Consider the following 13,455-nt stretch of genomic DNA (forward strand, 5'->3'; position numbering starts at 1 on the left):
TCTGGCACCAGCAGGAGGCCGGTCAATATTTAGTCCTGACTCTGGCACCAGCAGGAGGCCGGTTCATATTTAGTCCTGAGTCTGGCACCAGCAGGAGGCCGGTTCATATTTAGTCCTGAGTCTGGCACCAGCAGGAGGCCGGTCCATGTTTAGTCCTGACTCTGACACTAACAGGAGGGCAGCCCATGTTTAGTCCTGACTCTGGCACCAGCAGGAGGCCGGTCCATATTTAGTCCTGAGTCTGGCACAGGCAGGAGGCCCGTCCAAATTTAGTCCTGAGTCTGGCACCAGCAGGAGGCCAGCCCATGTTTAGTCCTGACTCTGGCACCAGCAGGAGGACCGTCCATGTTTAGTCCTGACTCTGGCACCAGCAGGAGGCCGGTCCATGTTTAGTCCTGACTCTGGCACCAGCATGAGGCTGGTCCATGTTTAGTCCTGACTCTGGCACCAGCAGGAGGCCGGCCCATGTTCAGTCCTGACTCTGGCACCAGCAGGAGGCCGGTCCATGTTTAGTCCTGACTCTGACACCAGCAGGAGGCCAGCCCATGTTTAGTCCTGAGTCTGGCACCAGCAGGAGGCCGGTCCATATTTAGTCCTGAGTCTGGCACCAGCAGGAGGCCGGTCCATGTTTTGTCCTGAATCTGACACCAGCAGGAGGCCGGACCATGTTTAGTCCTGACTCTGGCACCAGCAGGAGGTCGGTCCATCTTTAGTCCTGACTCTGGCACCAGCAGGAGGACGGTCCATGTTTAGTCCTGACTCTGGCACCAGCAGGAGGCCGGTCCATGTTTAGTCCTGACTCTGGCACCAGCAGGAGGCCGTTCCATGTTTAGTCCTGACTCTGGCACCAGCAGGAGGCTAGTCCATGTTTAGTCCTGACTCTGGCACCAGCAGGAGGCCAGTCCATGTTTAGTCCTGACTCTGGCACCAGCATGAGGCCGGTCCATGTTTAGTCCTGACTCTGGCACCAGCGGGAGGCCGGCCCATGTTCAGTCCTGACTCTGGCACCAGCAGGAGGCCGGTCCATGTTTAGTCCTGAGTCTGGCACCAGCAGGAGGCCGGTCCATATTTAGTCCTGAGTCTGGCACCAGCAGGAGGCCGGTCCATGTTTTGTCCTGACTCTGACACCAGCAGGAGGCCAGCCAATGTTTAGTCCTGACTCTGGCACCAGCAGGAGGCCGGTCCATGTTTAGACCTGACTCTGGGCACCAGCAGGAGGCCGGACCATGTTTAGTCCTGACTCTGGCACCAGCAGGAGGTCGGTCCATCTTTAGTCCTGACTCTGGCACCAGCAGGAGGCCGGTCCATGTTTAGACCTGACTCTGGGCACCAGCAGGAGGCCGGACCATGTTTAGTCCTGACTCTGGCACCAGCAGGAGGCCGGTCCATGTTTAGTCCTGACTCTGGCACCAGCAGGAGGCCGGTCCATGTTTAGTCCTGACTCTCGCACCAGCAGGAGGCTGGTCCATGTTTAGTCCTGAGTCTGGCACCAGCAGGAGGCCGGTCCATGTTTAGTCCTGACTCTGGCACCAGCAGGAGGCCGGTCCATGTTTAGACCTGACTCTGGGCACCAGCAGGAGGCCGGACCATGTTTAGTCCTGACTCTGGCACCAGCAGGAGGCCGGTCCATGTTTAGTCCTGACTCTGGCACCAGCAGGAGGCCGGTCCATGTTTAGTCCTGACTCTCGCACCAGCAGGAGGCTGGTCCATGTTTAGTCGTGAGTCTGGCACCAGCAGGAGGCCGGTCCATGTTTAGTCCTGACTCTGGCACCAGCAGGAGGCCGGTCCATCTTTAGTCCTGACTCTGGCACCAGCAGGAGGCCGGTCCATGTTTAGACCTGACTCTGGGCACCAGCAGGAGGCCGGACCATGTTTAGTCCTGACTCTGGCACCAGCAGGAGGCCAGCCCATGATTAGTCCTGAGTCTGGCACCAGCAGGAGGCCGGTCCATGTTTAGTCCTGACTCTGACACCAGCAGGAGGCCAGCCCATGTTTAGTCCTGAGTCTGGCACCAGCAGGAGGCCGGTCCATATTTAGTCCTGAGTCTGGCACCAGCAGGAGGCCGGTCCATGTTTTGTCCTGAATCTGACACCAGCAGGAGGCCGGACCATGTTTAGTCCTGACTCTGGCACCAGCAGGAGGTCGGTCCATCTTTAGTCCTGACTCTGGCACCAGCAGGAGGACGGTCCATGTTTAGTCCTGACTCTGGCACCAGCAGGAGGCCGGTCCATGTTTAGTCCTGACTCTGGCACCAGCAGGAGGCCGTTCCATGTTTAGTCCTGACTCTGGCACCAGCAGGAGGCTAGTCCATGTTTAGTCCTGACTCTGGCACCAGCAGGAGGCCAGTCCATGTTTAGTCCTGACTCTGGCACCAGCATGAGGCCGGTCCATGTTTAGTCCTGACTCTGGCACCAGCGGGAGGCCGGCCCATGTTCAGTCCTGACTCTGGCACCAGCAGGAGGCCGGTCCATGTTTAGTCCTGAGTCTGGCACCAGCAGGAGGCCGGTCCATATTTAGTCCTGAGTCTGGCACCAGCAGGAGGCCGGTCCATGTTTTGTCCTGACTCTGACACCAGCAGGAGGCCAGCCAATGTTTAGTCCTGACTCTGGCACCAGCAGGAGGCCGGTCCATGTTTAGACCTGACTCTGGGCACCAGCAGGAGGCCGGACCATGTTTAGTCCTGACTCTGGCACCAGCAGGAGGTCGGTCCATCTTTAGTCCTGACTCTGGCACCAGCAGGAGGCCGGTCCATGTTTAGACCTGACTCTGGGCACCAGCAGGAGGCCGGACCATGTTTAGTCCTGACTCTGGCACCAGCAGGAGGCCGGTCCATGTTTAGTCCTGACTCTGGCACCAGCAGGAGGCCGGTCCATGTTTAGTCCTGACTCTGGCACCAGCAGGAGGCCGGTCCATGTTTAGTCCTGACTCTCGCACCAGCAGGAGGCTGGTCCATGTTTAGTCCTGACTCTGGCACCAGCAGGAGGTCGGTCCATCTTTAGTCCTGACTCTGGCACCAGCAGGAGGCCGGTCCATGTTTAGACCTGACTCTGGGCACCAGCAGGAGGCCGGACCATGTTTAGTCCTGACTCTGGCACCAGCAGGAGGCCGGTCCATGTTTAGTCCTGACTCTGGCACCAGCAGGAGGCCGGTCCATGTTTAGTCCTGACTCTCGCACCAGCAGGAGGCTGGTCCATGTTTAGTCGTGAGTCTGGCACCAGCAGGAGGCCGGTCCATGTTTAGTCCTGACTCTGGCACCAGCAGGAGGCCGGTCCATCTTTAGTCCTGACTCTGGCACCAGCAGGAGGCCGGTCCATGTTTAGACCTGACTCTGGGCACCAGCAGGAGGCCGGACCATGTTTAGTCCTGACTCTGGCACCAGCAGGAGGCCAGCCCATGATTAGTCCTGAGTCTGGCACCAGCAGGAGGCCGGTCCATGTTTAGTCCTGACTCTGACACCAGCAGGAGGCCAGCCCATGTTTAGTCCTGAGTCTGGCACCAGCAGGAGGCCGGTCCATATTTAGTCCTGAGTCTGGCACCAGCAGGAGGCCGGTCCATGTTTTGTCCTGAATCTGACACCAGCAGGAGGCCGGACCATGTTTAGTCCTGACTCTGGCACCAGCAGGAGGTCGGTCCATCTTTAGTCCTGACTCTGGCACCAGCAGGAGGACGGTCCATGTTTAGTCCTGACTCTGGCACCAGCAGGAGGCCGGTCCATGTTTAGTCCTGACTCTGGCACCAGCAGGAGGCCGTTCCATGTTTAGTCCTGACTCTGGCACCAGCAGGAGGCTAGTCCATGTTTAGTCCTGACTCTGGCACCAGCAGGAGGCCAGTCCATGTTTAGTCCTGACTCTGGCACCAGCATGAGGCCGGTCCATGTTTAGTCCTGACTCTGGCACCAGCGGGAGGCCGGCCCATGTTCAGTCCTGACTCTGGCACCAGCAGGAGGCCGGTCCATGTTTAGTCCTGAGTCTGGCACCAGCAGGAGGCCGGTCCATATTTAGTCCTGAGTCTGGCACCAGCAGGAGGCCGGTCCATGTTTTGTCCTGACTCTGACACCAGCAGGAGGCCAGCCAATGTTTAGTCCTGACTCTGGCACCAGCAGGAGGCCGGTCCATGTTTAGACCTGACTCTGGGCACCAGCAGGAGGCCGGACCATGTTTAGTCCTGACTCTGGCACCAGCAGGAGGTCGGTCCATCTTTAGTCCTGACTCTGGCACCAGCAGGAGGCCGGTCCATGTTTAGACCTGACTCTGGGCACCAGCAGGAGGCCGGACCATGTTTAGTCCTGACTCTGGCACCAGCAGGAGGCCGGTCCATGTTTAGTCCTGACTCTGGCACCAGCAGGAGGCCGGTCCATGTTTAGTCCTGACTCTCGCACCAGCAGGAGGCTGGTCCATGTTTAGTCCTGAGTCTGGCACCAGCAGGAGGCCGGTCCATGTTTAGTCCTGACTCTGGCACCAGCAGGAGGCCGGTCCATGTTTAGACCTGACTCTGGGCACCAGCAGGAGGCCGGACCATGTTTAGTCCTGACTCTGGCACCAGCAGGAGGCCGGTCCATGTTTAGTCCTGACTCTGGCACCAGCAGGAGGCCGGTCCATGTTTAGTCCTGACTCTCGCACCAGCAGGAGGCTGGTCCATGTTTAGTCGTGAGTCTGGCACCAGCAGGAGGCCGGTCCATGTTTAGTCCTGACTCTGGCACCAGCAGGAGGCCGGTCCATCTTTAGTCCTGACTCTGGCACCAGCAGGAGGCCGGTCCATGTTTAGACCTGACTCTGGGCACCAGCAGGAGGCCGGACCATGTTTAGTCCTGACTCTGGCACCAGCAGGAGGCCAGCCCATGTTTAGTCCTGACTCTGACACCAGCAGGAGGCCAGCCCATGTTTAGTCCTGAGTCTGGCACCAGCAGGAGGCCGGTCCATATTTAGTCCTGAGTCTGGCACCAGCAGGAGGCCGGTCCATGTTTTGTCCTGAATCTGACACCAGCAGGAGGCCGGACCATGTTTAGTCCTGACTCTGGCACCAGCAGGAGGTCGGTCCATCTTTAGTCCTGACTCTGGCACCAGCAGGAGGACGGTCCATGTTTAGTCCTGACTCTGGCACCAGCAGGAGGCCGGTCCATGTTTAGTCCTGACTCTGGCACCAGCAGGAGGCCGTTCCATGTTTAGTCCTGACTCTGGCACCAGCAGGAGGCTAGTCCATGTTTAGTCCTGACTCTGGCACCAGCAGGAGGCCAGTCCATGTTTAGTCCTGACTCTGGCACCAGCATGAGGCCGGTCCATGTTTAGTCCTGACTCTGGCACCAGCGGGAGGCCGGCCCATGTTCAGTCCTGACTCTGGCACCAGCAGGAGGCCGGTCCATGTTTAGTCCTGAGTCTGGCACCAGCAGGAGGCCGGTCCATATTTAGTCCTGAGTCTGGCACCAGCAGGAGGCCGGTCCATGTTTTGTCCTGACTCTGACACCAGCAGGAGGCCAGCCAATGTTTAGTCCTGACTCTGGCACCAGCAGGAGGCCGGTCCATGTTTAGACCTGACTCTGGGCACCAGCAGGAGGCCGGACCATGTTTAGTCCTGACTCTGGCACCAGCAGGAGGTCGGTCCATCTTTAGTCCTGACTCTGGCACCAGCAGGAGGCCGGTCCATGTTTAGACCTGACTCTGGGCACCAGCAGGAGGCCGGACCATGTTTAGTCCTGACTCTGGCACCAGCAGGAGGCCGGTCCATGTTTAGTCCTGACTCTGGCACCAGCAGGAGGCCGGTCCATGTTTAGTCCTGACTCTCGCACCAGCAGGAGGCTGGTCCATGTTTAGTCCTGAGTCTGGCACCAGCAGGAGGCCGGTCCATGTTTAGTCCTGACTCTGGCACCAGCAGGAGGCCGGTCCATGTTTAGACCTGACTCTGGGCACCAGCAGGAGGCCGGACCATGTTTAGTCCTGACTCTGGCACCAGCAGGAGGCCGGTCCATGTTTAGTCCTGACTCTGGCACCAGCAGGAGGCCGGTCCATGTTTAGTCCTGACTCTCGCACCAGCAGGAGGCTGGTCCATGTTTAGTCGTGAGTCTGGCACCAGCAGGAGGCCGGTCCATGTTTAGTCCTGACTCTGGCACCAGCAGGAGGCCGGTCCATCTTTAGTCCTGACTCTGGCACCAGCAGGAGGCCGGTCCATGTTTAGACCTGACTCTGGGCACCAGCAGGAGGCCGGACCATGTTTAGTCCTGACTCTGGCACCAGCAGGAGGCCAGCCCATGATTAGTCCTGAGTCTGGCACCAGCAGGAGGCCGGTCCATGTTTAGTCCTGACTCTGACACCAGCAGGAGGCCAGCCCATGTTTAGTCCTGAGTCTGGCACCAGCAGGAGGCCGGTCCATATTTAGTCCTGAGTCTGGCACCAGCAGGAGGCCGGTCCATGTTTTGTCCTGAATCTGACACCAGCAGGAGGCCGGACCATGTTTAGTCCTGACTCTGGCACCAGCAGGAGGTCGGTCCATCTTTAGTCCTGACTCTGGCACCAGCAGGAGGACGGTCCATGTTTAGTCCTGACTCTGGCACCAGCAGGAGGCCGGTCCATGTTTAGTCCTGACTCTGGCACCAGCAGGAGGCCGTTCCATGTTTAGTCCTGACTCTGGCACCAGCAGGAGGCTAGTCCATGTTTAGTCCTGACTCTGGCACCAGCAGGAGGCCAGTCCATGTTTAGTCCTGACTCTGGCACCAGCATGAGGCCGGTCCATGTTTAGTCCTGACTCTGGCACCAGCGGGAGGCCGGCCCATGTTCAGTCCTGACTCTGGCACCAGCAGGAGGCCGGTCCATGTTTAGTCCTGAGTCTGGCACCAGCAGGAGGCCGGTCCATATTTAGTCCTGAGTCTGGCACCAGCAGGAGGCCGGTCCATGTTTTGTCCTGACTCTGACACCAGCAGGAGGCCAGCCAATGTTTAGTCCTGACTCTGGCACCAGCAGGAGGCCGGTCCATGTTTAGACCTGACTCTGGGCACCAGCAGGAGGCCGGACCATGTTTAGTCCTGACTCTGGCACCAGCAGGAGGTCGGTCCATCTTTAGTCCTGACTCTGGCACCAGCAGGAGGCCGGTCCATGTTTAGACCTGACTCTGGGCACCAGCAGGAGGCCGGACCATGTTTAGTCCTGACTCTGGCACCAGCAGGAGGCCGGTCCATGTTTAGTCCTGACTCTGGCACCAGCAGGAGGCCGGTCCATGTTTAGTCCTGACTCTGGCACCAGCAGGAGGCCGGTCCATGTTTAGTCCTGACTCTCGCACCAGCAGGAGGCTGGTCCATGTTTAGTCCTGACTCTGGCACCAGCAGGAGGTCGGTCCATCTTTAGTCCTGACTCTGGCACCAGCAGGAGGCCGGTCCATGTTTAGACCTGACTCTGGGCACCAGCAGGAGGCCGGACCATGTTTAGTCCTGACTCTGGCACCAGCAGGAGGCCGGTCCATGTTTAGTCCTGACTCTGGCACCAGCAGGAGGCCGGTCCATGTTTAGTCCTGACTCTCGCACCAGCAGGAGGCTGGTCCATGTTTAGTCGTGAGTCTGGCACCAGCAGGAGGCCGGTCCATGTTTAGTCCTGACTCTGGCACCAGCAGGAGGCCGGTCCATCTTTAGTCCTGACTCTGGCACCAGCAGGAGGCCGGTCCATGTTTAGACCTGACTCTGGGCACCAGCAGGAGGCCGGACCATGTTTAGTCCTGACTCTGGCACCAGCAGGAGGCCAGCCCATGATTAGTCCTGAGTCTGGCACCAGCAGGAGGCCGGTCCATGTTTAGTCCTGACTCTGACACCAGCAGGAGGCCAGCCCATGTTTAGTCCTGAGTCTGGCACCAGCAGGAGGCCGGTCCATATTTAGTCCTGAGTCTGGCACCAGCAGGAGGCCGGTCCATGTTTTGTCCTGAATCTGACACCAGCAGGAGGCCGGACCATGTTTAGTCCTGACTCTGGCACCAGCAGGAGGTCGGTCCATCTTTAGTCCTGACTCTGGCACCAGCAGGAGGACGGTCCATGTTTAGTCCTGACTCTGGCACCAGCAGGAGGCCGGTCCATGTTTAGTCCTGACTCTGGCACCAGCAGGAGGCCGTTCCATGTTTAGTCCTGACTCTGGCACCAGCAGGAGGCTAGTCCATGTTTAGTCCTGACTCTGGCACCAGCAGGAGGCCAGTCCATGTTTAGTCCTGACTCTGGCACCAGCATGAGGCCGGTCCATGTTTAGTCCTGACTCTGGCACCAGCGGGAGGCCGGCCCATGTTCAGTCCTGACTCTGGCACCAGCAGGAGGCCGGTCCATGTTTAGTCCTGAGTCTGGCACCAGCAGGAGGCCGGTCCATATTTAGTCCTGAGTCTGGCACCAGCAGGAGGCCGGTCCATGTTTTGTCCTGACTCTGACACCAGCAGGAGGCCAGCCAATGTTTAGTCCTGACTCTGGCACCAGCAGGAGGCCGGTCCATGTTTAGACCTGACTCTGGGCACCAGCAGGAGGCCGGACCATGTTTAGTCCTGACTCTGGCACCAGCAGGAGGTCGGTCCATCTTTAGTCCTGACTCTGGCACCAGCAGGAGGCCGGTCCATGTTTAGACCTGACTCTGGGCACCAGCAGGAGGCCGGACCATGTTTAGTCCTGACTCTGGCACCAGCAGGAGGCCGGTCCATGTTTAGTCCTGACTCTGGCACCAGCAGGAGGCCGGTCCATGTTTAGTCCTGACTCTCGCACCAGCAGGAGGCTGGTCCATGTTTAGTCCTGAGTCTGGCACCAGCAGGAGGCCGGTCCATGTTTAGTCCTGACTCTGGCACCAGCAGGAGGCCGGTCCATGTTTAGACCTGACTCTGGGCACCAGCAGGAGGCCGGACCATGTTTAGTCCTGACTCTGGCACCAGCAGGAGGCCGGTCCATGTTTAGTCCTGACTCTGGCACCAGCAGGAGGCCGGTCCATGTTTAGTCCTGACTCTCGCACCAGCAGGAGGCTGGTCCATGTTTAGTCGTGAGTCTGGCACCAGCAGGAGGCCGGTCCATGTTTAGTCCTGACTCTGGCACCAGCAGGAGGCCGGTCCATCTTTAGTCCTGACTCTGGCACCAGCAGGAGGCCGGTCCATGTTTAGACCTGACTCTGGGCACCAGCAGGAGGCCGGACCATGTTTAGTCCTGACTCTGGCACCAGCAGGAGGCCAGCCCATGTTTAGTCCTGACTCTGACACCAGCAGGAGGCCAGCCCATGTTTAGTCCTGAGTCTGGCACCAGCAGGAGGCCGGTCCATATTTAGTCCTGAGTCTGGCACCAGCAGGAGGCCCGTCCAAATTTAGTCCTGAGTCTGGCACCAGCAGGAGGCCAGCCCATGTTTAGTCCTGACTCTGGCACCAGCAGGAGGACCGTCCATGTTTAGTCCTGACTCTGGCACCAGCAGGAGGCCGGTCCATGTTTAGTCCTGACTCTGGCACCAGCATGAGGCTGGTCCATGTTTAGTCCTGACTCTGGCACCAGCAGGAGGCCGGCCCATGTTCAGTCCTGACTCTGGCACCAGCAGGAGGCCGGTCCATGTTTAGTCCTGACTCTGACACCAGCAGGAGGCCAGCCCATGTTTAGTCCTGAGTCTGGCACCAGCAGGAGGCCGGTCCATATTTAGTCCTGAGTCTGGCACCAGCAGGAGGCCGGTCCATGTTTTGTCCTGAATCTGACACCAGCAGGAGGCCGGACCATGTTTAGTCCTGACTCTGGCACCAGCAGGAGGTCGGTCCATCTTTAGTCCTGACTCTGGCACCAGCAGGAGGCCGGTCCATGTTTAGACCTGACTCTGGCACCAGCAGGAGGTCGGTCCATCTTTAGTCCTGACTCTGGCACCAGCAGGAGACCGGTCCATGTTTAGACCTGACTCTGGGCACCAGCAGGAGGCTGGACCATGTTTAGTCCTGACTCTGGGCACCAGCAGGAGGCCGGACCATGTTTAGTCCTGACTCTGGCACCAGCAGGAGGACGGTCCATGTTTAGTCCTGACTCTGGCACCAGCAGGAGGCCGGTCCATGTTTAGTCCTGACTCTGGCACCAGCAGGAGGCCGTTCCATGTTTAGTCCTGACTCTGGCACCAGCAGGAGGCTAGTCCATGTTTAGTCCTGACTCTGGCACCAGCAGGAGGCCAGTCCATGTTTAGTCCTGACTCTGGCACCAGCATGAGGCCGGTCCATGTTTAGTCCTGACTCTGGCACCAGCGGGAGGCCGGCCCATGTTCAGTCCTGACTCTGGCACCAGCAGGAGGCCGGTCCATGTTTAGTCCTGAGTCTGGCACCAGCAGGAGGCCGGTCCATATTTAGTCCTGAGTCTGGCACCAGCAGGAGGCCGGTCCATGTTTTGTCCTGACTCTGACACCAGCAGGAGGCCAGCCAATGTTTAGTCCTGACTCTGGCACCAGCAGGAGGCCGGTCCATGTTTAGACCTGACTCTGGGCACCAGCAGGAGGCCGGACCATGTTTAGTCCTGACTCTGGCACCAGCAGGAGGTCGGTCCATCTTTAGTCCTGACTCTGGCACCAGCAGGAGGCCGGTCCATGTTTAGACCTGACTCTGGGCACCAGCAGGAGGCCGGACCATGTTTAGTCCTGACTCTGGCACCAGCAGGAGGCCGGTCCATGTTTAGTCCTGACTCTGGCACCAGCAGGAGGCCGGTCCATGTTTAGTCCTGACTCTCGCACCAGCAGGAGGCTGGTCCATGTTTAGTCCTGAGTCTGGCACCAGCAGGAGGCCGGTCCATGTTTAGTCCTGACTCTGGCACCAGCAGGAGGCCGGTCCATGTTTAGACCTGACTCTGGGCACCAGCAGGAGGCCGGACCATGTTTAGTCCTGACTCTGGCACCAGCAGGAGGCCGGTCCATGTTTAGTCCTGACTCTGGCACCAGCAGGAGGCCGGTCCATGTTTAGTCCTGACTCTCGCACCAGCAGGAGGCTGGTCCATGTTTAGTCCTGAGTCTGGCACCAGCAGGAGGCCGGTCCATGTTTAGTCCTGACTCTGGCACCAGCAGGAGGCCGGTCCATCTTTAGTCCTGACTCTGGCACCAGCAGGAGGCCTGTCCATGTTTAGACCTGACTCTGGGCACCAGCAGGAGGCCGGACCATGTTTAGTCCTGACTCTGGCACCAGCAGGAGGCCAGCCCATGATTAGTCCTGAGTCTGGCACCAGCAGGAGGCCGGTCCATGTTTAGTCCTGACTCTGACACCAGCAGGAGGCCAGCCCATGTTTAGTCCTGACTCTGGCACCAGCAGGAGGCCGGTCCATGTTTAGACCTGACTCTGGGCACCAACAGGAGGCCGGACCATGTTTAGTCCTGACTCTGGCACCAGCAGGAGGTCGGTGCATCTTTAGTCCTGACTCTGGCACCAGCAGGAGGCCGGTCCATGTTTAGACCTGACTCTGGCACCAGCAGGAGGTCGGTCCATCTTTAGTCTTGACTCTGGCACCAGCAGGAGGCCGGTCCATGTTTAGACCTGACTCTGGGCACCAGCAGGAGGCCGGACCATGTTTAGTCCTGACTCTGGGCACCAGCAGGAGGCCGGACCATGTTTAGTCCTGACTCTGGCACCAGCAGGAGGCCGGTCCATGTTTAGTCCTGACTCTGGCACCAGCAGGAGGCCGGTCCATATTTAGTCCTGAGTCTGGCACCAGCAGGAGGCCGGTTCATATTTAGTCCTGAGTCTGGCACCAGCAGGAGGCCGGTCCATGTTTAGTCCTGACTCTGACACCAGCAGGAGGCCAGCCCATGTTTAGTCCTGACTCTGGCACCAGCAGGAGGCCGGTCCATGTTTAGACCTGACTCTGGGCACCAACCGGAGGCCGGACCATGTTTAGTCCTGAGTCTGGCACCAGCAGGAGGCCGGTCCATATTTAGTCCTGAGTCTGGCACCAGCAGGAGGCCGGTCCATGTTTAGTCCTGACTCTGGCACCAGCAGGAGGTCGGTCCATCTTTAGTCTTGACTCTGGCACCAGCAGGAGGCCGGTCCATGTTTAGACCTGACTCTGGGCACCAGCAGGAGGCCGGACCATGTTTAGTCCTGACTCTGGGCACCAGCAGGAGGCCGGACCATGTTTAGTCCTGACTCTGGCACCAGCAGGAGGACGGTCCATGTTAAGTCCTGACTCTGGCACCAGCAGGAGGCCGGTCCATGTTTAGTCCTGACTCTGGCACCAGCAGGAGGCCGTTCCATGTTTAGTCCTGACTCTGGCACCAGCAGGAGGCTGGTCCATGTTTAGTCCTGAGTCTGGCACCAGCAGGAGGCCGGTCCATATTTAGTCCTGAGTCTGGCACCAGCAGGAGGCCGGTCCATGTTTAGTCCTGACTCTGGCACCAGCAGGAGGCCGGTCCATATTTAGTCCTGAGTCTGGCACCAGCAGGAGGCCGGTTCATATTTAGTCCTGAGTCTGGCACCAGCAGGAGGCCGGTCCATGTTTAGTCCTGACTCTGACACCAGCAGGAGGCCAGCCCATGTTTAGTCCTGACTCTGGCACCAGCAGGAGGCCGGTCCATGTTTAGACCTGACTCTGGGCACCAACAGGAGGCCGGACCATGTTTAGTCCTGACTCTGGCACCAGCAGGAGGTCGGTCCATCTTTAGTCCTGACTCTGGCACCAGCAGGAGGCCGGTCCATGTTTAGACCTGACTCTGGCACCAGCAGGAGGTCGGTCCATCTTTAGTCCTGACTCTGGCACCAGCAGGAGGCCGGTCCATGTTTAGACCTGACTTTGGGCACCAGCAGGAGGCCGGACCATGTTTAGTCCTGACTCTGGCCACCAGCAGGAGGCCGGACCATGTTTAGTCCTGACTCTGGCACCAGCAGGAGGACGGTCCATGTTTAGTCCTGACTCTGGCACCAGCAGGAGGACGGTCCATGTTTAGTCCTGACTCTGGCACCAGCAGGAGGCCGTTCCATGTTTAGTCCTGACTCTGGCACCAGCAGGAGGCTGGTCCATGTTTAGTCCTGAGTCTGGCACCAGCAGGAGGCTGGTCCATATTTAGTCCTGAGTCTGGCACCAGCAGGAGGCCGGTCCATATTTAGTCCTGAGTCTGGCACCAGCAGGAGGCCGGTCCATGTTTAGTCCTGACTCTGGCACCAGCAGGAGGCCGATCCATATTTAGTCCTGAGTCTGGCACCAGCAGGAGGCCGGTTCATATTTAGTCCTGAGTCTGGCACCAGCAGGAGGCCGGTCCATGTTTAGTCCTGACTCTGGCACCAGCAGGAGGCTGGTCCATGTTTAGTCCTGAGTCTGGCACCAGCAGGTGGCCGGTCCCTGAGGTCCTCAGAGTCCGAGATGGTTCATATGGCACTGACATATCCTAGATGTACTTTGGTGCTAGGCCATGGAGAGACTTGTACACAAGCAGAGCTGCTTTAAAGTCTCTTCTCTGAGACACAGGAGCCAGTGCAGAGACCTGAGAACAGGACTAATGTGTTGTTTTGCATCCACACACTGATCTGTTG

Source organism: Eucyclogobius newberryi, unplaced genomic scaffold (assembly GCF_026437365.1).
Source record: "Eucyclogobius newberryi isolate DKJ021-1_F unplaced genomic scaffold, fEucNew1.0.hap1 SCAF_7, whole genome shotgun sequence".
NCBI lineage: Eukaryota > Metazoa > Chordata > Actinopteri > Gobiiformes > Gobiidae > Eucyclogobius > Eucyclogobius newberryi.